Source organism: Triticum aestivum, chromosome 5A, assembly GCF_018294505.1.
Source record: "Triticum aestivum cultivar Chinese Spring chromosome 5A, IWGSC CS RefSeq v2.1, whole genome shotgun sequence".
Classification (NCBI taxonomy): Eukaryota; Viridiplantae; Streptophyta; class Magnoliopsida; order Poales; family Poaceae; genus Triticum; species Triticum aestivum.
The window spans coordinates 75862607-75888484 of NC_057806.1; positions in this window are offsets into that span (position 1 = coordinate 75862607).

Sequence of the window (25878 nt, forward strand, 5' to 3'; positions counted from 1 at the left end):
CTAGCGGCCAGAGAACTTAATGTTTTTTTGCTACTCCTAACTAGAGTACTAATAGGATTACATGCAATGAACTAAACATTGCATGTCATGTTTGGTAGTCTCAAGTCATTGAAAGCATGCACGGCCCACATCTCTCATTGGTTGACATGTCACGAAATAAGAAACAAGGAGGGAGTTAATGCACCGTGCCTAAGTATTTTGGGATTATTTGGTTTTCGTAAGGTGACTTACACAACATTTTTGTTTACATGCATTAACATTTAATAGTTAAATCAAAGGTCAAAACTTGCCGCAAAATGCAAAGGGGACCAATAAACCAGTAAACATCAAACTTCTCTCGTTTGGCCCCAACTAGAGGTCCGGTGAGATGACTATACTACACCGGCACGGAGGGGGACGCAGCTTCATTGACTTAGGGCAACTACCTTTGGGTGAATGACACGTGGCCCCAGGGGGTGGCTGGCCCACCTATCATACAGCCAAAGGCAGGTGCAGTAGAGGGCCGAGGAGTAGTACGAAATCATACGCACCTACGCACGCTAACCAATGGCTAAGTGATCACTCGAATCGCAAGATCAGTTGACTAGAAGCTACGCTAGACCCATGGAGGCGATGAGCGCGAACATCAGCCAGCTGTACCAGATGGTCCACAACGCCGGCCTGCGGCCCGGCACCGAGGAACGTCCAGGTAGTATTGCTTGAGGCTGCCAGGGCGAGGGGCTGCTTGGACGACAACTTCGTCTCCTTGTTCGACAAGGTCCTCGTTGGTTTCCTCGACAAGTTCACCGTCGTCAAGAAGCTTGCGTACGACTTTGACGTAAGCCTCCAGCCGACGCGCCCAGGCTCTGCGATGCCCGCCACCCTCAACGGCCACTATGGTAACAACCTCTTCGACGCACTGGTGGCCCTGTGACTGCCCGTTGTCGTGCCGGAGAATGTCCACCTCGAGGTCGCGCTCGCCGCGCAGCGCCTGGTGCAGCAAGACACCATCGACATAATTACCCACGTCTACGCGCAAATTGTCCACAAGGACTACTACATGCAAGAGGAGTACGATAGGACGCTGGCCTTCTTGGAGTGCAGGGCAACCATGGACGGCACTGTTCAGAAGCACGTTGAGCTCGCCGCCAACGCCGTTGCTCCTCACACGCCGGTTGGTGACCCGGCGCACTAGGGCGTGAGGATGTCGTTGAACGTTGATGGATCCGTATGTATTTTTAATCTTTCTGTCAAATGCATGTAGTAGTATATGATACTACAGTAATTATCTTACCTTTCACATCAACTTCATAATTTTCATACGTACTCCATGCATGAACGGCTCCAGAACCAAACTTCTCATTACTCTAGGCAAAATCGTTATTTTCTATCTATTGGTCGCGCCATGGAGCAGAACCAAATTTTACAAGTTACGAGTTCAAAAGGAAAATCCTGCCGTGTTCACGTCGGACCCCCACACGGTTGGTCCGGCACGCCGCTCAAGCGGGAATGCGTGCGGTGTTGCATTTTCACTTACAAGTGGGACTGCAGTTGAGCAAACTGACTATCGACAAACCCCCACCCCGCCCACCGCGCGATGGCTGAGAAAACAGGAGGGAGAAGAGATGGATGTAGCACGGACTCCAAGAAAATTGGTGTCGGATGGGACTCGTGTGGGTGGCGTGTGCCGTACTGCTAGATGTGAATGCTACTGAGTTATGGCCCATGCCACCCCACTATATCGAGGTACATAGAACAAATTTCCTGCAGCCCGTGCTCAGCCCTCCTCTATCTCTCTTCTCAGCCAGCCAGCGGACGCGCGGAGCCCATCGTCTGTTTGCTCACATGCGGCCCCACATGTCAGTGAAAACGCAAGAGGACCCACTGAACCTGCACATCTTTCACCTCGACGTGCTGGTGATGAAAAACAAATCCAATAAAGATCTTCGGTGGCCGCTTTTGGAGTTACTCAAGAGTAGTAAGATTCTATTTACAGTTTAACCCAAGATGCACATCTTGTGGCTTCAACTACCACTCTATTTTCTTTCATGACACGACCTGGATGCTGGATGTCCCACGTGTCGGCAAAAGGAGGAAGAACCCGACCAAATCTTCGGTTCTACTATCGGATGAGATTAGTGCACTTGTTGATACTCCTACTAGAATAGAGGCTAGACATGAGACTAGATGCGAGGAAGCAACGTCTACTTATTTACACTCGAAGAAGAAAGAAGCACGCAAGATCGAGACTCCGCAGATCAACAATGAATGCATCGAGAAGGCACTAATCCAACTTACAGGAGTAGTAAAATGTATTCTTGTGGTTCTTGTTTTATTTGGTCTTGCTTTTCTAGTCAAAATTATCATTGGAGTCCGTGCAAAATGGAGGTGTGTTTCGGGTCGTGTGTTGGAGTTGGCCTTACAAGTGGGACCGCAGTTAAGGAAACCGACTATCGGCAAACCCCCACCTCGCCCGCCGCGCGATGGCTGAAGTTAGAGAAACGACGAGGTTGAAGAGATTGCTCTAGCACGGACTCCAACAAATAATATGGTGTCAGATGGATGTCGTGGTGGTGGCGTGTGCCGTACTCCTAGACGTGAATGCTTGTTCTGGCCCATGCCACCCTACTACTCCTACTACTTACTCCTACTAGTATATAGTATACTAGTATCGAGGATTCGAGGTGCTGGTTACGTACAACGAACACATTAACATATGTGTCGTGGAATTGTCACGGCAGATGTCCTCATGAAAGGACTTAGTCGTGGAGCCATCACTACGGTTTAGCTTGAAGGGGTTAAACCGGACAAGGGGACACGGGAGTTTTATACTAGTTTGGCCCCTTCGATGAAGGTAAAAGCCTACGTCTAGTTGTGATTGGTATTGCTGTGGTTTCGAAGGCCAGGGAGCGAATCCGCTTTGTCTGGCTCTCGAGTTGTTGTTTTCTGTCCTTGAACCGCCGCCGGGTCACCCCTTTATATACTCAGGAGGACCCCGGCCGGTCTATAGAGTCCCAAGGATGGCTCATACAAGTGTCCGCCTCGATCTCTTCTTTCTTATCTTACAATGCAAGTTTATACAATCATGGCGGTTTACTATCATGGGCCCTAAATCGCCTGCGGGCTCCGGGCCTCTAGCCTCATCCGTAAAGCGCCATCTTCTGTGTTTCCTTGGGCTTCAGTATAGGTGAAGGTGAACCGGCCCCTCCTGGGCGGTTTACCCTTAGTAGTTATATCCTCAATATTAGGCCCGAGATTGATTTGAACCTGTTCATGTCAATCTTCAATACTTGAATTTCTGGCAATTCTCGTGAACCGCCATATTGTCTTCTCCCTGTGAATTTTGGTGAATCACCATGACGTCGTCTTCTGTTACTGCAATAAATCATTGTGATGTCATCCCTGTATAAAAAGATCTACAAAGATTCCCTTCTCTTTAATTAATTTCCGAAGATCGAGGCGACAACTGCATCCTCTTTTGTCGCTTCCGACTCCTCGATTTTTGCGCCTGTTGTTTTATCCTTCTTCCCTTATAAATAAAACCGGGGCGCCTTCCATTTCCCCCCTTTCCAAACCGCATCGTCTTCCTCCTCGCGACCCAAAGACCTCAAGCATCGCCGCCGCCGTCGTCGTTGATCTTCCAGTCCGCACAAACCAAGCCGCTGCATCACCCTGTTTGTACCAGATCTCTGAAGATATTCCGCCGCTGCGTGTCCCTGGTACATACTCCTTCCCGTTATTTGTTGAATCTGCATTAGGGTTTCGAAGCTTCTTTGGTGTTCGTCAGTGTTCATCGGCCCTTCCTCTGCTTTTCCTTTAGCATCATACTAGATCTAGCTAAGCCTGATAATTTCCCCTTGCGGCCGGATCTGTAGCTTTAATCTGCCGTACTACATCATCTTACTGTTCCTGTATAAATCCTTATCTGAATCTTCTCTGTTCTGTTTAACACCATTGTACAACTCAGAAAAAATTGTCTTTTGAACAACGGTAGATCCAAAATTATATCACCATCTTATAAAACTTGTTTCCGCAACACTTAACAAATTTTCAGTTTGGATTCTGCCTCCAAAGGGCGGTTTATCCTTTAGTGTTGATAATCCGTCGTATATCATTAGCCCTCTCTTAAACCGCCATCTAGACTTTGAACAGCCGTTCCTGGTTCACTTCATACGTATACCTTGAATTGCCGGTTTAATATTTGACAAACACATATGAACCGCCAATCGTAAACCGTCCATTTTCTTTTACAGACTTTGTAAGATGACGAAGCAATTTGCTGCTTGCAACTGGGTTCCGTCTCGGATCACAGAAACGCAAATCAATGAATATGTCACCACTGGCGCTTTAGCTTCAAAAAATGTCCTCCATTGGCGAGTTCCTGGCCCTGAGTGCCCCCCTGAACCTCAAGACGGAGAAGTGATTGTGTTCTTGCAACATTTAGCTCGAGGTTTCAGTCCTCCCGGATCAAAAAATTTCCGGGATGTTCTTGCCAGGTTCCAACTTCATCCTCAGGATATTGGACCAAATTCTGTGTCCAACATATGCAATTTCCAAGTATTCTGTGAAGTTTATTTGCAAGAAGAACCAACTGTCAATCTCTTTCAAGATCTCTTTCACTCAAACCGCCAGACAAAATTTTCTGATGGACCCAATACTGAACTTGGCGGTGTGTCGATTCAAAAGAGGAAAGAGGTTGATTTTCCTCACGCCAAACTTCACAGCCATTCAAAAGACTGGAACCAAACCTGGTTCTACTGTCAGAATACTGCCCCTGCTGAAGAGAATCCCTTGCCGGGCTACCGTCCGCACCAGCTCAGCAATAATCACCCTTTACCTTAGAGATTGCCTGCCAAAGATCGACAAGCCTATGCACCTTAACTCGCCAAACTCCGGGCTCTCCTTGCCAATGGTTTAACTGGTGTTGATCTCGTCCGTTGCTGGATTTCATGGTGCATTCTTCCTTTAAGCCGCCGGCCCAGATTGATGTTTGAATATACCGGCCACACCAATGATCCACAACGGTTTAATGAAATAGAACTGGCTGACGATGAAGTCAGTGAAAGTGTAAAGAAAATACTTGACGAACCGCTCACCGTATGTACTCAAATTGGTCTGCGTCCTTTTTACGCCTTCAACAAACCGCCAACGGTAAAGATTTTAACCTTGTACTTTTCCTGATCCTTCTCCGCTTTGACACTGCTATAATAATCCTTTTGTGCAATCCCATAGGCCAGTAGCTCCTTTTGGAAAAGGAAATCTCAAGACAAAGTAGCTAAGGCTCCTCGTGGTAAGACCAAGGTCATCAAGAAAGCTGCCAAAAAGAAAACTGCTGAGTCTTCGGAACCGCCAGAAGATGTCGATGACTCGGCTGAAGAGGTAAAGTTTGACTCCCTTGACTTCTATCCATATATTTTACTGATAATGATTACTCCCAGAATGACGCGGAGGCCAGCCATGCAGATCATGTTGAGGTAATTTGTCTTTCTGACTCAGAACTTGTGCCGGTTCAATGATTTCGCCGTGTAGTTCGGAAAGTGAAATGCTCTCACCCTGTTGCTCATTTGGATTAAAAACTTTCTTTGAAGGCATAGCAAACCGAAGGGCGTCGCACAACCTGGCACAGTGGTCAATAGGTCACTTCTTCCGGTTTACCTCATACCCCAAACCGGAAACGTCGTCCAGAGGTTACTTATTCTCCTGAAAAACGTTTATCTTTTGAAAGGTTTCTTCCAATGCCCTCTTAATTCATCTGATTCAATTTATCAGGCATCTTCTAATTCGTCTGGCGGTTCATCAACCACTCAGCTGCCTCCACTGAAAACCGTCCCTGGGTAAGCGTGCATCCTTCCCTTCTCTTTCATAACTCAGTTAATCATGCTAATCCTTGTTTTAATATTAGTGCTAAAGCTCGTTTGAGTAAGAAGGCCAAGACCAGTGCCCCTACCGGTGAAGTTGAACCGGAGAAAACTCCTGAGAATCCTGATAAAAATCTTGATAATCTCATGGATGATTTTGTCCCGCCAGAGCCAACCATCAATGCTGATCCACCGGAAGCTGATTCGACCATACATGAGGATACTTTAAGTCCACATGCTATACCTGCCAGTCCGGTTGCTGATCCACTGAAGTCAAGTGCTAATCCGCCAAGCCCAGCCAAAGACGATGACGTTATTATTACTGGCACTGCTTATACCGCTCCGGGCGATCCAGTTATCTTGGCAAAACATACCGCCAAGGATGAGTTTATTCAATGGGCAAGAGGAAGACGGAAACTGATATGTCAAAATATGCTAATCTTTCTGCCCAGGATCTTCATTCCGGATTCTTGAACCGGCTTTATACAAGCCAAGACAATGAGGCTGACTTGGTAAATCTGATGAAGGAACATTATGTGGTAAACATTTTCCTCCTTATCTTTGTATTTTCACTGCCTTGTATCCTGTAGCCCCCAAGGGTCGGTTTAGCTTGTAAAAACAAACCGGGACTTTGAATTTCCATGCTGCACATTGTTGATTTTTAAGTTTTTTGAACAAATACACATTAGCCCCCAAGTGTCAGGATTGAAACTTGTATGAATCCTTGGGACTTTGAATAAGCAGAAGTAATCTGCATTAGCCCCCAAGTGCCAGGATTGAAACTTGTATGAATCCTTGGGACTTTGAATAAGCAGTAAGAAAGAAGTAATCCGCATTAGCCCCCAAGTGCCAAGTGTAGAACCAGTTGTATGCTTGGGACTTTTGATAAAATATTGAAATGCTCCTCTTCATTTTGGCAGGCTGACATAAACCATCAACGGACGCAGATTGCTGATCTTCAAGAGAATATCAAATCTCATCAAGAAGAATCTTCTAAAGCCAAAGATGAACTTCGAGCCGCTTTAACTTCCATAGAATGATTGAAGGAAGAATTCAAGACGGAACGTGCCAACTGGGACACTGAGAAGGGTACATTGCTGAAACGGGCTGAAGATGCCGAATCTGCTCTTAAACCGGTGGCAGAAGAGCTTTTTGGGTTAAAGCGTCAAGTGAATGCCATGACCTCCGCAGTATTTGGTAAGTACTCCTAGCAAGGTATCTGAAATATCCATCTTGTAAGGTGCCGGTTGAAATATGAAATTCTTAAACCGTTGCAGGTAGCCGCATACTCATCTGGGCTCAGATGTATGGATGAAGCTAAAAGCAGCATATACTCTTCTTGAACAACTATACACCGGTGCTCAACGGGTTGTCTGCGCAACATCCTATGACAATCCGGCCCCAACACTGATCAAGGACACTCTGACAAGGCTATCCATGGTACCAGCACAGCTAGAAGAGGTGAAGCGATCTGCTGCCGGGGTCGACGCTTTGTTGGCACTTACCCGAGCCACAACGTGGATAGCTGACTTGCATCTGGTTGACCTTGCCAAAGGCTTTCCAAGCACACAAGAAAACGGGGCAGATTTTGATGATGCAGCCCTTAAAAGAGTGACAAGGGAAATGCGTCCTCTAGCGAGTCAGCTGGCAGAAGATGCTAACTTGACTGTTCACCGGTCTTATTATGATGCCAACAATAAACGGTTAACCCTATCATTCCGGAGGTGCAAAATCTTATTCCAGGAATCCGTAAGCACACTTATGCCCCTAACATTGATCTGTCAGAACTTATCAGTGAAGAAGCTATCTTTCAGGCCTTAACCTGGATTGATTGGACCACTACAATCTTCCAGCCGCTAGGTGGGGAGGAGGAGGCTGAGCCGACGCCAGATGACCCATCAACTTCGCATCAACATGGTAATGAAACTTGATCCGGCAATTAGAGTGATGCTCCATAAACCTTGTTTTGCTGGAAACACCATATTTTGGGCCTTCAAGCACCTTGTAATAGGCTAGTGAAAGTACTTTGATCCGTTGCCATCGTGCACTGGGATACACTTTGCGTTGATTTGTCATGAGAATTTCAGTACTGGCTTATGTATTTTTACAATATTATGCAATCCCTATGTCTGCATAAGGAAAATCTGTCCAGGCGGTTTACCACCGGACGGGTCAAAACACCCAACACAACTTGGTAAGCAACTATGGTTGCAGCAATAATAAATCATACCTGTGATACAAAACATTGTTGTCGGTTTACCAATTGTGATTTGAAGAAGGGTGAAAACCCAACTTCCACCATGCCATGTTGGTATATATACATGATATAGAATCGGGTTGTGATGAACACCGGCCAATTGCTGGAGACAAAGTGTCAAAGCCAGACCGGTTTTGAAGGATGCCGGATTACCTTTAATTGTATACTTTAACAGAAGATCCGTAAGCCATGCCAAGTTAAAAAACTCCAGTTTAACGTAGACCTTGCGAAAAACAAAAACTTGGCAAAAAAGCAAACAAAAAAACCGTAGTCGAGGCTTTTCAAGGGCTGCCAGGCCCAAATCGAGGCTTTTCATGGGCGGCCAGGCCACTGAGTTAAACCATCTTGACAAAGCCTTTTAAGATGGCCCTCCAACTAACCAATCATCGTTTTAACTTTGACAAGTTCAGGGTCTCAATGAGAGTAACTGTCAAACGTTCGACGGGTCGTGCCAGGATTACCTGGATAGGAGTGGCTTACTTGATGAAGGCAGGTTAACCCGGGGTTTTAGGTGAATACACCAGGCTTCCAAGCCGTGGGTCGATACCCAGCTACAAGGGTCCTTTCAAACTCTTTGGTATTTGACACAAAGAGCCCCCAAGTAACTTTATGAGTTGTGCTCAATGGGTGCCTATGTTTGAGTCGTGCTTTGCGCAATCAATCCCTCTTTGGCCCCTTGGGTGTGAATCTCCCCAGCTAGATGGTTGCATGGTAGCCGGTCTAACAGGTAGTACTTCGTGTTATTAGCTGAAGCCCCCAAGTTAACAGATATTTGAAGGAAAAACGGCGGAGACCCTGCTTGATAGCAAGGATGTCGGTTTATTATATTGATCATAATATATACATTGTTGAAATATGTACATATGAAAAGCCTGTGGCTTCAAGTGTAATAAGGCCGTAGGAGAGCTATGTTCCATGGCCGCCGGGTCTCCTCCTCAGAGCTACGTGAGTCTTCTCGAACGTCAATGAGGTAGTATGATCCGTTGTGCAGATTTTTGCTGACCACAAAAGGCCCTTCCCAAGGTGGGGATAACTTGTGCATATTAGTCTGGTCCTGAATGAGCCGAAGTACCAAATCGCCTTCTTTAAAGATTCTTGTCTTAACCCGGCGGCTGTGATAACGCCACAGGTCTTGTTGATAAACCGCCGACCAAGCCAAAGCCATGTCTCGCTTCTCATCTAACAGGTCCAGCGCCTCTTGGCGTGCTTGCTCATTGTCCGCTTCAACATAATTCGCGACCCGGGGTGAGTCGTGGCGAATATCACTTGGGAGGACAGCCTCAGCCCCATAGACCAGGAAAAAGGGTGTATATCCCGTAGATCGGTTTGGGGTGGTATTTATGCTCCATAACACAGATGGTAATTCTTCCACCCAACAACCCGGTGTCCGCTTCAAAGGGACCATGAGCCGAGGCTTGATACCCTTCAGGATTTCTTGATTCGCCCTCTCAGCTTGACCATTAGATTGGGGTGAGCCACGGACGCTACATCAAGCCGGATGTGCTCTCGTTGGCAGAACTCCTCCATCTCACCTTTAGAAAGGTTCGTACCATTATCTGTGATGATGCTATGTGGAAAGACGAAACGGAAAATAATATTTTTGAGAAATTGAACCGCCGTGGCTGCATCACATTTACTGACGGGCTCCGCTTCAACCCATTTGGTGAACTTGTCAACCGCCACCAACAGGTGGGTCTTCTTGTCCTTAGAACGCTTAAAGGGTCCAACCATATCAAGCCCCCAAGTAGCAAACGGCCAAGTGATGGGGATCATGCGTAACTCTTGAGCAGGAACATGAGCTCGACGTGAAAATTTCTGACAAGCGTCACACTGCTTTACCAAGTCTTCCGCATCAGAATGAGCTGTCAACCAGTAGAACCCGTGTCGGAAAGCCTTAGCAACCAAGGACTTTGAGCCAGCATGGTGACCGCAATCCCCTTCATGGATTTCCCGTAGAATCTTTTGTCCTTCTTCAGGAGAAACACAACGTTGGAATACGCCTGAAACGCTAGAACGGTGCAACTCACCATTGTGAACAACCATAGACTTGGACCGCCGGACTATCTGCCTGGCGAAAAGTTCGTCTTCTGGTAATTCGCCCCGGTTCAAATACGCCAAATATGGAACCGTCCAATCCGGAGTAGCATGCAAAACGGCTACCAACTGGGCCTCCGGATCAGGAACAGCTAAATCCTCCTCTGTAGGCAACTTTACAGATGGGTTATGCAAGATATCTAGCAAGGTATTAGGTGGTACCGGCTTACGCTAAGATCCCAGCCGGCTTAGAGCATCTGCTACTTCATTCTTGCGCCGGTCGATGTGCTCCAGCTGATAACCCTTAAAGTGACCTGCCACAATATCCACCTCACGCCTATAAGTCGCCATGAGCGGGTCCTTAGAATCCCAAGTACCAGAAACTTGCTAAGCCACCAGATCAGAATCTCCAAAGCATCGAACCCGGCTTAAGTTCATTTCCTTAGCTACACGAAGGCCGTGGAACAAGGCCTCGTACTCCGCTGCATTGTTAGTACAAGGAAACATTAAGCGGAGAACATAACAAATCTTATCTCCTCGATGGGAGGGGAGGACAACTCTAGCCCCCGAGCCTTCCAGCTGCCTGGATCCATCAAAGTGAATGGTCCAGTATGTATTGTCCGGTTTGTCTTCTGGTGCCTGTAACTCGGTCCAATCATTGATGAAGTCCACAAGCGCCTGGGATTTGATGGCTATTCGGGGTGTATACTTCAAACCATGGGGACCAAGCTCGATCGCCCACTTCGCAACCCGGCCAGTTGCCTCTCTATTCTGGATTATATCGCCCAAGGGAGCAGAACTAACCACTGTAATAGGATGGCCTTGAAAATATTGCTTGAGTTTCCTACTTGCCATAAAAACTCCATACACTAGCTTCTGCCAATGCGGATATCTTTGCTTTGATTCGATCAGTACTTCACTGATATAATAAACTGGTCGTTGAACCGGATATTCTTTTCCGGCCTCCTTACGCTCAACCACAATCGCCACACTGACTGCTCGGGCATTGGCAGCCATGTACAACAATAGAGGTTCATTATCAACTAGAGCAGCGAGGACTGGCGGTTCAGCTAGCTGCCGCTTCAATTCCTCGAATGTCGCATCGGCGGCGTCACTCTAGACGGATTTATCTGTTTTCTTCAACATCTGATACATGGGAATCGCCTTCTCTCCCAAACGGCTGATAAATTGGCTGAGGGCTGCAATCCGGCCCGCTAGACGCTGAACATCATTGATACATGCCGGTTTAGCCAAGGATGTGATTGCTTTGATCTTTTCCGGATTTGCCTCAATACCTCTGTTAGACACAAGAAAACCCAAGAGTTTGCCTACCGGAACACCAAAAACGCATTTGTCCGGGTTGAGCATCATTTTGTAAACCCGAAGATTGTCAAACGTCTCCTTGAGATCATTTATCAGGGTTTCCTGCTTCCTGGATTTCACCACAATGTCATCCACATAGGCATGAACATTACGCCCGATCTGCTTGTGAAGACAATTTTGCACACAACGCTGGTAGGTTGCTTGGGCACTCTTGAGCCCAAAGGGCATAGAAACATAGCAGAAGGCTCCAAAGGGAGTGATGAAGGTTGTCTTCTCCTGGTCCTTAACTGCCATCTTAATCTGATGATAACCTGAATAAGCATCTAGGAAACTCAGGCGCTCACAACCCGTCGTTGCATCAATGATCTGATCAATACACGGGAGAGCAAAAGGATCTGCCAGGCAAGCTTTATTCAAATCAGTGTAGTCTACACACATACGCCAAGTGCCATTTTTCTTAAGAACAAGCACCGGATTAGCCAACCATTCGGGATGAACACTTTGACAATAAACCCAGCTGCCAATAGCCAGGCTACCTCTTTGCCGATGGCCTTGCGTCATTCTTCGTTAAAGCGGCGAAGGTACCGCTTGACCAGTTTAAACTTAGGATCAATATTTAGAGTGTGCTCAGCGAGTTCCCTCGGTACACCTGGCATGTCAGAAGGCTTCCATGCAAAGATGTCCCGGTTCTCACGGATGAACTCGATGAGCACGCTTTCCTATTTTGGATCCAGATTTGTACTGATACTAAACTGCTTGGATGAATCATCAGGGACAAAGTCAACGAGCTTAGTCTCATTAGCCGGTTTAAACGTCAGGGACGGGTCATGTTTAGTCGTAGGTTTCTTCAGAGGGGTCATATCTGCCGGATCAACATTGTCCATATAGAATTTCAGCTCCTCTGTGGCACAAACCGATTCCGCATAGGCCGCTTCACCTTCCTTGCAATCCAAGGCAATCTTTCGGCTCCCATGTACTGTGATCGTCCCCTTATAACCCGGCATTTTGAGTTGTAGATAGACATAACAGGGTCTCGCCATGAATTTCGCGTAAGCCGGCCGTCCAAATAGCGCGTGATATGGACTCTGGATTTTCACCACCTCAAAGGTCAAAGTCTCAGACCTGGAATCAAGCTCATCTCCAAACCCAGCTTCCAAAGCAATCTTTCCCACAGGGTAGGCCGATTTACCTGGTACCACACCATGAAAAATAGTGTTTGACGGTTTAAGATTCTTATCTGTCAAACCCATGCGACGGAAAGTCTCATAGTACAGGATGTTGATACTGCTCCCTCCATCCATCAGAACCTTGGTAAACTTATAGCCCCCCACCTGAGGCGCTACCACCAAGGCTAGTTGGCCCAGATTGTCAACCCGGGGCGGGTGATCCTCTCTGCTCCACACAATAGGCTGCTCCGACCATCGTAGATAATGTGGTACGGCCGGTTCAATAGTATTGACTGCCCTCTTGTGAAGTTTCTGATCCCGCTTGCACAGGCTGGTAGTGAACACATGATACTGTCCGTTGTTCAACTGCTTGGGGTGACTCTTGTAACCTGACTATTGCTGATTCCCCTGGTTATTCTGCTGCTTATTACCATGGTTGTTCTGATGGCCCTGGTTGTTCTGAAATCCAGAGCTTGAACCGCCGCCCCCATGGAAATCTGGGCCTGAACCGCCCGGTGGATCCTGATCATACCGGTATAAATCAGAATTTTTGAACTCCCTCATTATGTGACAATCCTTCCAAAGATGTGTTGAAGGGGCCTTCTTGGTTCCATGCTTTGGGCAGGGCTGGTTTAACAAACGCTCCAGATTCATCCCTCCACCGCGCTGGGGCGGTTTACCTTTGCGACGCTGCATATTTGTGTTAGCCACCAAATCTGAATTATCCGCTTTACGCTTACTGTTATTCCCTGGCCCCCTTGGTTGTGGTGCTGCCCTTTTGCACCACCGTTCTTCTTTCCCTTCTTTGGTTTGTCCTCCTCTGAATTCGGATCCTTGGTATTATCTGAATCGGCATACTTAACTAAAGCGGCCATGAGTGTTGACATGTCGTTGCAATGACGTTTGAGCCTTCCCAACTTCTGTTTCAACGGCTTGAAACGGCAATTGCCCTCTAACGTTAATATTGCGGTGTCTGCATTAATACGATCTAATGAATGCAAAATCGTCGAGACCCATTTAACCCAATGGGTCGTGGACTCCCCTTCCTCTTGGACACAAGCGGCCAGTACAATTGACATCGGCTGCTTGCACATATCCTTGAAGTTCTGGAAAAACCGGCGCTTTAATTTGGCCCATGAATCGATAGAGTTGGTTGGCAAGCTCTTCAACCAAGTGCGAGCTGTTCTTTCCAGCATCATGGTGAAATATTTAGCACATACCGCCTCATCCACATCTAACATCTCCATTGCCATCTCATAGCTCTCCACCCACGCCTCTGGCTGCAAATCGGCGGTGTAATTTGGTACCTTACGAGGTCCCTTGAAATCCTTGGGCAATTGCACATTATGCAATGCGGGAGTTAAACATGGTACCCCTAGGGAACTGAACAATACCCCTGGCTCCACGGAGGCAGTGGGGTGAACCGGAGTATGTTGTCGTGCTTCGTGTCGAGCTGTCAACTCGGCCTCCCATCGTGCGCGGCCGTGGTCCACAACATCTTGCGCATTAGCACCCCCCCGGCCGAGTTGTTCCCCCATGGAGAATCTCGGTGGCGCGCACTACTGGACACGGCCGGTTCGTCTTCCACGTGTCTGCTGTAACTCCGGCTTGGACGGGGAGTGGAATGAATCCTCTCACGGCTGTGTGAATACGCTTGCTGTTGATTCAGTGTTGTCTGAAGGAGATCCCTAGCCCGACGCGCTTCCACTGCCACTGGTGATTCGCCGTCGGTTGGGAGAGCCGCCAGGCGCGAAGCGGCGGCCACAATATTATCCAACTGGTTGGAATAATGCCCGGGCAGCGTTGCTGATACAACGTTGTTCTGGCGAGGCAGGTCTGTTGCGCGTGGCTGAACCGGTGCTCCTGCTTCCGGTGCCCCTGCCTGGTTTGGCGCGGGTTGGTTACCAGCTCCTGCACCTGGCATGTTGAAAAGATTCTACGGCTAATAAACCGACGGGAGATGTGATCGGTACCTTCTTCTCATGACCTCTTTTGAAGCATTCTGATCCAGTCTAATCCGATAAGCCCGTGCTTCCAACTCGGCCCGCTCTGTGGCCATCCTGGCGTTCTCTGCTGCCAGGTCCGCTTTAGCCTAGGCTATCTGATCTTTCACCTTTAGAATCTCCGCATCGTGCTGATCCCTGGCTGCTGCGTCTACCTCCGCGGACATCAGTGCCGCTGAGTGTCAAACAAATCAGACAAGACTTGGGCCGGAGGCGGCGCCGAGCTTCCTGCCCCTGCCGGCGTGGCCATCATTGAACCAGAGCATTGCTGCGGCGGTAGATGAATGAGGCGCTGGTCGTGTGCCGGCCATGAAGACGGCGGCCCGGTTTGGCGGACCGGGGGAATCCGGAATGCTGTTGCCCTCGGATCCTCCCTCAATCCGGCCGTCCTGCAACTGGTAAAGCGGTTCAGTTTCTCCAGAAGACTTGTACCGCTGCGGACTATGGTTTCTCCGTCGGAGACCGGTTCCTCCTCGTACCCCGAACCATGGACGACACCTACGAAAATATGCCTTGCCTAGGCTGAACCGGTGAAGAACTTGCACGCCGAGCCGTTTTGATGATGTCGGCGCAGGTGCCCGGCTCGGGGGCCGGTTCACCGATCTTGCCGATGAAGACGTGAATCCCACCAAAGGGGACCCGGTACCCGTATTCGATTGAATCGGCCTCAGGACCCCATCCTGCGTTGTCGATGTAGAGCTTTCCACGGTGACTTTTCCTCATCCGGCCCACGGTGGATCCCTTGAGTCCATCGAAGCTGCCCTTCAAGAACTCCAAACCACCGTGCGATAGCCCCACGGTGGGCGCCAACTATCATGGAATTGTCACGGCAGATGTCCTCATGAAAGGACTTAGTCGTGGAGCCATCACTATGGGTTAGCTTGAAGGGGTTAAACCGGACAAGGGGACACGGGAGTTTTATACTAGTTCGGCCCCTTCGATGAAGGTAAAAGCCTACATCTAGTTGTGATTGGTATTGCTGGGGTTTCGAAGGCCAGGGAGCGAATCCGCTTTGTCTGGCTCTCGAGTTGTTGTTTTCTGTCCCTGAACCGCCACCGGGTCACCCCTTTATATACTCAGGAGGACCCCGGCCGGTCTACAGAGTCCCGAGGCTGGCTCATACAAGTGTCTGCCTCGGTCTCTTCTTTCTTATCTTACAATGCAAGTTTATACAATCATGGCGGTTTACTATCATGGGCCCTAAATCGCCTGCGGGCGCCGGGCCTCTAAGCCTCATCCGTAAAGCGCCATCTTCTGGGTTTCCTTGGGCTTCAGTATAGGTGAAGGTGAACCGGCCCCTCCTAGGCGGTTTACCCTTAGTAGTTATATCCTCAACAATATGGCTACAGTAAAAACACCCGCCCGACGCGCGAAGCATGTGAAGCTAGTACAAATTTAGAGAAGCGACTCGAAAGCCATTCATAAATTTAGTAAGTTTATCACAGGCATATCATTTTATTACATACAACAGGTCATCAACCCACATCGACAACGAGGATACATTATAAATACTAAAGATTTCACCACACAACAAATAACAAGCAATGAAATGAACTTCGACTCAACCATTCCTCGGTGTTGGAAACGCTTGCTTTGAACCACAACTGATTCTCTGGGACGGGCCATCTGTTGTCGATCTGGAGACCAGCGCAGGACCGATCATCCAGGCTGAAGTGGCCTACTATATCCCTACCAGGGTAGGGAACCACCCAAATGTCTGAGGTATAGACACAGTTGCTTCTCATAAATGTGTCAACAGCAGTTGGATCGCCTTTCACCATCATCGGATAGTTTTGTCCAAGGAAGAGCAAGTTTTCTCCAAGACTATCAATTCTGTGGCAGGGAGGAGTTGGGGCTAGCACACTAGTATCCATCCCGAATACCATGCAACGGGTGTTGGAATAGGTCCGGAGAGTGCGACCATGGGAGACACCTGCTTCCTTACCAGTAACATCATCAGTGCGTTGTATACACACAAGAAGAGGTGATCCAATGGAATTAGTTGCCAGGCGCCACAGAGTATATCGGCGCTGCTCGTCCTCATGCTCGTGATCATCACCATCATCATCTCCCCCTTGGTTATAAAAATTTTCAAGTATAGGTGGTGGGATGTTCACAGGACCTTGGAAACACAAGAAGAAGGTTAATTAGTAAAGGGAAACTTGCTAACCCGCATGCATGTGGATGAAACAATTATAATTACGGTGGAAGACAAACGTACCAAAACAACTAGGATGCGATGCAAAACAGTGCCACGAGTGGTGGCAGCAAACACAAGGCCCTCGTATTGAATTGCATCACAGTACTCATCCGTGTACAGAAACTATTTTTGAGCAATATCCATCGAGTCGAACCACGAAGGATGGCAACAAGCTTGTCGAAGATAGCAACAACTTGAAAGTTGTTGTAATTCCAAGAGCGGTTGGGGACTCAACAAATTTCTATCTTCCATAGAAGATAGTCACCATGATCGTATTTGAACGTGCGTACATTACCGATGTGCTCAACCTCTGGGCAGTGTGCTGAGATTTTTGGAAGTGGAACCCGGTGACGAGTGTACACATTCACAAGTTCCCACTCGCAGTTGGACCCAATGTAAACAACCCAATCTCCATTTGCGCCTGCCCAAGCCTTGCCCTTGAGCGATGGCATCTTAACATCATACGTATCATTATCAAGCGGCATCAACTGGCACAGGGCGAGGCCTCCGTCGTGCCAGTGCCAGTCATCAGGGTCACGGCGAAGAAGATAGGGGAGATCAAACCGCTCCTTGACTCTTGGGTTCTTTGTAATGATGTTATTAGTTGAGTCGAGAATGGGCTTGAACGAACCTGCCATGCTAGCCGAGGTGATGACGTCGCACCGATCAATGAGTTCCTCCACCATGTCATCTTTCAGATCGGGGCAAGAATAACGGGGTCGTTTCCGGCCTGTTCCCTCCATGGAGAATACGATCGAACAATGGCAGAAGAAAGGGTGAAGGGCTGAAGGAAAATGGAGGAGGGAGAGGAAGAGCATGCGACAGCAGTTCCAAATCGAGAGGGAAAGGCGAAGAGTCGGTGGACGGTTGCGAGTTTGCCACGGTTCACGAAGAGGCGCCCCGGCCTACACGTCCGTTCGGAAATACTCCTACTCGCCGTCGTCTCACTGATATGTTGGAACGGGACCACATGTCAATGAAACATGGTGTGTAATTTCTCGTGCAAAATTCAATCTGGTCGCGTTGGCCCGAGGTGCCGCATTAGTTATCGACCTTTATTTTTTAATGGCGTGCCGATCAGTTTTGAAGCACGACTAACTGGTATTGTACGTGGAGAGGATGACAGCAGGGACCCGCCAAGGTCATGGCAGTACGCAAGCAAGTGCCTCCTTATTTGAAGCCAATAAAAAATGGCTCCTCCTAGTGGATTTCTGACATCTGGGTCCCATGCCATTGTCAACGTAGTCAATAAACGAGAGAATTGCACAACGAGCGGCTGACACCAGGGACCCAGCAGCTCGCCTAGTTATTTTTGTTTTGGGTTAATTTGATAAATGCCACTCCAAATCTGGTGTATCCGAGAAATGCCTCTGCAATTTCCAAACTTTGAAAAATGCCATTTCATGCCATTTCTAGTGGCATTTTTCGAAGTCTGGAGTGGCGTTTTTCAAAGTTTGCAAACTGCAGTGGCGTTTTCCAAAGTTTGCAAAATTGCAGTGGCATTTTTCAAAGTTTGGAAATTGCAGTGGCATTTTTATGAATCACCATAATTGGAGTGGCATTTATCTAATTTGTTTTTGATACGGAAGCAGGGTGTCAACTGGGCTGTGCGGGACACTCTAGCCTGTCTAGACAGCCTTTTCTTTTATGTTTACCACAGACCAGCCCAGTAGTTTTTTTTTCTGAAAATGGCTAGCCCAGTTCTTTTGTGATTTGTCAACTAAGTCGCTTTATCAGGCCTGCTGGGCTGCAAATCTTTCAATACGGGGAGAGCTTCATTCGGCTGGCCGAGAAAATGGCCTATCAGTAATGAGAAATGGGATGTACATTTTTAAAACACATCAAACCGGCAATTATTTTCAAATATCTTTTTTTCATTTCGAGATTTTAAATTGCATTGATTTTTATGCGTGGACAATTTATTTGATTTTATATTGATATACATTTATTTTTAAAATCTGTCTGAATGTGACTCGAAATTTCGGGATTAAAAACAATTCAGACCGCACCGACATATGCAAAATTTCGTATAATTTTTTAACCGTGGCCACAATATGGGTTGTAATGCTAACATAAAGAATATGGGCTCCAAAAAAACCCGTAAGAATTAGCAAATGGGCTGTAAATTATTTGAAATAATGGCAGATGAGTTGTATGCTGTTTTCCACATATTTGAGGCTTTCCACAGATGGCATGTATACTGTTGGATGTCCATCCAACGGCCGTCGTGCTTCTTCAATCTCTGCTCTTCCTGCTCCAGCCACTCAAACAAGCGCCAGCGGGACTGCCTGCTCCCTCCTCCCCGCGGTCGGCTGTGCTGCCACGCAGGCCTCACCGCCCCACCGTACTCCCATCACTGGCCTAGCCATCCCTCTACTCACCCACACCTAATGTTATTCTTCGGCAACGGGAGACGAACCAGTAAACCCTCGTACAGTCGTACTCCCCTCTGCGTGGGAAACAAAAACAACGGCCGAGTCTTCCCTGCCTCCGTGTCGTTCCCTTCCTAGGCCTCGCCGTCGTCAACTGCCCTGGTGCTCTCGGCGTGGCGTGGTCAGCGTGGTCAATGACCGACATGCATCTAAAGTGGACTGTATGTGGAGAGGCTGACAGCTGGGTCCACGGCCGCACGCAAGGAAATGCCTCCTTATTACGCGCAAAATAATGATTTCCTCCACCTGACATCTGGGACCCACCGAAACGGCCTCTGTATTTTGCAAAAAATGTTACCGCCGCTGACAGCTCTAACCCACCAGCTATATCTTCGCACGCAAGGAAGTGCCTCCTTATTACGCACAAAAAATGAATACTCCCCCTGCTAGCTGGGACCCAGTATAGTGGGCCTACTAAGTTGACGGGGACGAAGGGCTTTGTCAACTTAGTCAATATGCACGATTCTAGGTCGACTGACCGTACGATGTCCATCCAACAGCCGTAGTGCTTCTTCAACCTCTGGTCTTCTTGCTCCAGCTGCCCAAAGCAGCGCTGGTTGTGCCGCATGCTCCTACCTCCCGTGGCCGGCTGTGCTGCCGCAGAGGCCTCACCGCCCCCTACTATTCCCACCGCTGGTCAGGCCCTGCAGCGACGGCAGCCTCACACTGCAGCCAAACCAGTGAACCCTTGTAGTCCTCTCCGCACGGGCTTCCATCGCCGCGTCGTCCCCTTCCTAGGTGAGGGAGTCCTGGATTAGGCGGTCTCCAGACAGCCGGACTATATCTTTCGGCCGAACTATTAGACTATGAAGATACAAGATTGAAGACTTTGTCTCGTGTCCGTATGGGACTCTACTTGGCGTGGAAGAAAAGCTAGGCAATACGGATATGTGTATCTCCTCCTTTGTAACCGATCTTGTGTAACCCTAACCCTCTCCGGTGTCTATAAAAACAGGAGGGTTTTAGTCTGTAGGAAAACATACAATCATATCATAGGCTAGCTTCTAGGGTTTAGCCTCTCCGATCTCGTGGTAGATCTACTCTTGTACTACCTATATCATAAATATTAATCAAGCAGGACGTAGGGTTTTACCTCCATCAAGAGGGCCCGAACCTGGGTAAAACATCGTGTCCCCTGCCTCCTGTTACCATCTTCCTTAGACGCATAGTTCGGGACCCCCCTACCCGAGATCCGCTGGTTTTGACACCGACATTGGTGCTTTCATTGAGAGTTCCTCTGTGTCGTCGCCGTGAGGCTTGTTGGCTCCTTCGATCATCGATAGCGATGCAGTCCAAGGTGAGACTTTTCTCCCCGGACAGATTTTTGTGTTCGGCGGCTTCGCACTACGGGCCAACTCGCTTGGCCATCTGGAGCAGATCGAAAGTTATGCCCCTAGCCACCAGGTCAGGTTTGGAAGCTTAAATTACACGGCCGATATCCGCGGAGACTTGATCTTCGATGGATTCGAGCCCCTGCCTTGTGCACCATCAGACCGTATTCAGGAGATCGCACCGGCAGCCGCTCTGAGCCTCAATTCGGAGCCAGTTGCGCCATCCATGGATGGGTGGATAGACCCCGCCACGGAGGCCTCACCCTCATCGGCAATCGAGCCGAACATCGACCTTACTTTGCACGAGAGCCGTGTTGTTAAACTGCCGGATCCTTCTCCGGCCATGGACTCCGAACCGCCTGCGACCGTTCCTATCGAATCTGGCTGGGCGCCGATCATGGAGTTTACCTTCGGGGATATCTTTCAGCACTCGCCCTTCAGCGATATACTGAACTCATGAAGGTCTCTCTCCTTGTCAGGAGGATCCTGGCTGAACTATGTCCGGCAGGACTGGGATGCGGACGACAAAGAAATTCACGGCCCACCCACCACCCACTTAGTAGCCACTGTCGATGACTTAACCGACATGCTCGACTTCGACTCTGACGACATCGACGGTATGGACGACGATGCGGGATATGAAGAGGAACCACTGCCCACAGGGCACTGGACAGCCACCTCATCATACGATATATACATGGTGGATACACCCAAAGAAGGCAATGGCGACGAGACAGTGGAGGATGACCCCTCCAAGAAGCAACCCAAGCGCCGACGTCGGCGGCGCCGCTCTAAGTCCCTCCAAAGCAAAAGTGGTGATACCTGCACAGGAGGGAATAACACTCCGGATAGTGCCGAAGACAACAACAATCCCCTCCAGCAAGATTTAGAGCAGGAGGATGGAGGAGCCAGCCCTCCTGAGAGAGCGGTAGATGGAGAGGTGGAGGATGATAATTACATACCCCCCTCCGAAGACGAGGCAAGGCTCGGCGATGACGAATTCGCCGTGCCAGAAGATCCCATCGAACAAGAGCGCTTCAAGCGCCGGCTTATGGCCACAGCAAATAGCCTTAAGAAAAAGCAGTAGCAGCTTCAAGCTGATCAAGATTTGCTAGCTAACAGATGGACTGAAGTCCTCACGGTCGAGGAATATAAACTCGAGCGCCCCTCCAAGAGTTACCCAAAATGCAGGTTGCTACCTCGACTGGAGGAAGAAGCGTATGACGCGGCTGATCGGCCACCCCGTGGTCGTGATAGAGAGGCATTCTAGCCAAAAGCTCAGCCTGCACCCCGATGCCATTCAGATAAAAAATCATGGGGAAACACGCCAGACCTGCGAGACATATTGGAGGACAAAGCAAAACATGCAAGATCGATCTATGGATCACGAGGGCGCGCCACTAAGCGAGACGACAAATGTCACGCCGGATACAGTAAAAGTAAATCCGGCCAGGCCGAACACAGCGGGCAAGACCCATTCGAGCTGCGTCGCGATATAGCCCAATACAGAGGCGCCGCACACCCCTTATGCTTCACAGACGAAGTAATGGATCATCAAATCCCAGAAGGTCTCAAACCCGTAAATATTGAATCATACGACGGCACAACAGATCCTGCGGTATGGATCGAGGATTTCCTCCTCCACATCCACATGGCCCGCGGTGATGACTTCCACACCATCAAATACCTCCCACTAAAACTCAAAGGACCACCGCGGCATTGGCTTAACAGCTTGCCAGCAGAGTCCATTAGTTGTTGGGAAGATCTGGAAGCCGCATTCCTCGACAACTTTCAGGGCACTTATGTGCGACCACCAGATGCCGATGACTTGAGCCACATAATTCAGCAGCCAGAAGAATCAGCCAGGTAATTCTGGACTCGGTTCCTAACAAAGAAAAATCAAATCGTCGACTGTCCGGATGCAGAGGCCCTAGCAGCTTTCAAACACAACATCCGCGACGAGTGGCTAGCCCGGCACCTTGGTCAGGAAAAGCCGAAATCTATGGCAGCCCTCACGACACTCATGACCTGCTTTTGTGCGGGAGAAGACAGCTGGCTGGCTCGCAGTAACAATATGTCAAAGAACCATGGTACTTCGGATACCAAGGACGGTAATAGCAGGTCACGTCGCAACAAACATAAGCGCCGCATTAATAGTGATAATACTGAAGATACGGCAGTCAATGCCGGATTCAAAGGCTCTAAACCCGGGCAGCGGAAAAAGCCATTCAAAAGAAGCACTCCAGGCCCGTCCGGTTTGGACCGTATACTCGATCGCTCGTGTCAAATACACGGCACCCCCGACAAGCCAGCCAACCACACCAATAGGGACTGTTGGGTATTTAAGCAGGCCGGCAAGTTAATTGTCAAAGACAAAGATAAGGGGTCACACAGCGATGACGAAGAGGAGCCCCAGCAGCCGAACACCAGAGGACAGAAGAGGTTCCCCCCACAAGTGCGGACGGTGAACATGATATACGCAACCCACATCCCCAAGAGGGAGCGGAAGCATGCGCTCAGGGACGTATATGCGTTGGAGCCAGTCGCCCCAAAGTTCAACCCATGGTCCTCCTGTCCGATCACATTCGATCACAGGGACCACCCCACTAGTATCCGTCATGGCGGATTTGCCGCACTGGTCCTAGACCCAATCATTGACGGATTTCACCTCACTCGAGTCCTTATGGACGGTGGCAGCAGCCTGAACCTGCTTTATTAGGACACAGTGCGCAAAATGGGTATAGACCCCTCAAGGATCAAACCCACAAAAACGACCTTTAAAGGCGTCATTCCAGGTGTAGAGGCCCATTGCACAGGCTCAATTACACTGGAAGTGGTCTTCGGATCCCCGGATAACTTCCGAAGCGAAGAATTAATCTTCGATATAGTCCCGTTCCGCAGTGGTTATCATGCATTGCTCGGGCGAACCGCATTTGCAAGATTCAATGCGGTACCGCATTATGCATACCTCAAGCTCAAGATGCTAGGACCTCGGGGGGTCATTACAGTTAATGGAAACACAGAGCGCTCTCTCCAAACGGAGGAGCACACTGCGGCCCTCGCAGCAGAAGCGCAAAGCAGCCTCTTAAGGCAATCCACCAGTTCGGTGTCTCAAGACCCGGACACCTTCAAGCTCGCTCGGAGTAATCGGCAACTAGACCGCCTGGCATGATCTGAGCTTGCGTAGCAATGCGGCCCCCACCCCAGTCCCAGCCAAACGGCGAAATCCGTGCCACGCATACATAATTACGCATTAAAAATATCATGGGCACAGGTGGGGAGGGGGGCACAACTACGGCACGCCCCAAGACGCGGCTTAAACCGCACTAGGGGCTTCCCGCTTTGTTGGTTTTCTCTTTTCAGGACTTTAATCTCTGGAAACCCTGTCCGGCAGCATGATCGCCGAACACATGATGCAGCAACCAAGGAGGCAGAAAGCTACGTCACACCACGGAACTCCCAGGTGGATTACGATAAGGAGTGAAATATTTGCTTTAATACCATTCCTCATCTTGCCCTTGGAAGGGACATAGTCCCACTTTTTGCTTATCACACTATCTATATCATTCTGCTTTAACGCACCTTTTTGAATAAACAATGCATATCATTACGACTATTATTGCATTCTTGTTTTATATGTGTGTTCATTAATGACGCCTTGCAACCGTACACTTTGGTACGGCCAATACACCAGGGGCTTACCTACCCCACAACACTTTGGTGTGAAAAGTTCGAACACTTTCACAAGTGCGGCACCCCGAACTTATAGCATTTATGCATCAGCTCCGAATCATGTCTTTGGTCAAATGTTGGGTTTGCCCGGCTCCTATGTTTTGGTACCTTACGTTCCGCTCTAACGGCTAAGGTAGCGCTAGGAGAACTACTGTGATTGTGCCCCGGTTCTGCTGGGCTAAGCACCTCAGTAGAGAAAGCTAAAACTGACTGTCATGATAAGGCGAGAGACTGGTCGCTGTTCGGTGAGGTTTCGAGTCCCTAAAGACTTAGGCCGCTTAGAGCGATGAGCCGGTCCTGTCCGGCTTAAAGGCGTGTATCGCGCCCCGAATTCGGCCTTCCGAATACCAGGGGCTTCGCCGAAATTTAAATTTATAGAATTCTATGGCTAAGTGAGAGTGATAAAGCATTATTAGTCCGGTTGCCTTGTTCGCTGTGCTGAGCACCTCCCTCGAAGGACCCAAAAATGGGAACAAGAGTGCTCAGGTTTATCCCGAACACCCCAGCACTCACGGCATGGGGCAGAAGCCGAGGACTAGCCATCTCTCAGATTGGATAAACAGCCAAACAGAAGGTAATATTTTAAATTCAAACAAGCGTTGCATAGCGCATATGAACAAGTTTTCATAAACACAGGATCACACGAGCAAGTTTCACTCAAATATTACATCTTTTGTGCACTCGTCCGCTACGAGACGGGCACCCTTCAGAACACCCTCGTAGTACATCTTGGGGTGGCGATGCTCCTTGCCCTCCGGCGGCCCTTCCTTCATCAGCTTCACGGCATCTAGCTTGACCCATTGCAACTTCACACGGGCAAAAGCCCGGTGGGCACCTTCAGTGCAGACGGATCGCTTGACGACCTCCAGCCGCGGGTAGGCATCCACAAGCCACCTCACCAGGCCGAAGTAGCTGTTCAGAAGGGCGTCGCCAGGCCACGGCCGGACTATAAAGCCCTTCGTGGCCTGTTCGGCCACCTTGTGTAGCTCTACCAACTGCTTTAGCTGGTCGCTCATTGGCACCGGGTGTTTGGTCCCAGTATACCGAGACTAGAACAGCTTCTCCATTGAGCTTCCCTCCTCGGCCTGGTAAAATTGTGCGGCATCGGACACGCTGCGGGGCAAATCTGTGAATGCTCCTGGACAGCTCCGGATTCGGGTAAGTAACAGGTAATTTACTTTCACATGCTTGATTTGCATATAGAATGCCTTACCCACCGCTATCTTCTTCATCGCATCAATCTCCTGGAGGGCCCTTTGGGCTTCAGCCTTGGCATTCTTCGCGCTCTCAAGGGCCGCGGCAAGCTCAGAGTCCCGCGTCTTCGAGTCAAGCTCCAACGCCTCATGCTTCGTCACGAGAGCTTCGAGCTCTTGTTGCACCTCGCCCACCCGCGCCTCCTGCTTTTCTCGCTCGGTGCACTCCTTGGCCGCTTTGTTTTCGGCCTCGGACATCGCTTGCTTTAGGGTCGCCACTTCGGCCGTGGCCCCTGGCAAATTCATGATGATCCTGTCATTTTGCAATCGCATTCTTTTTATACATATCCATAGACTAGGTATTACTTAC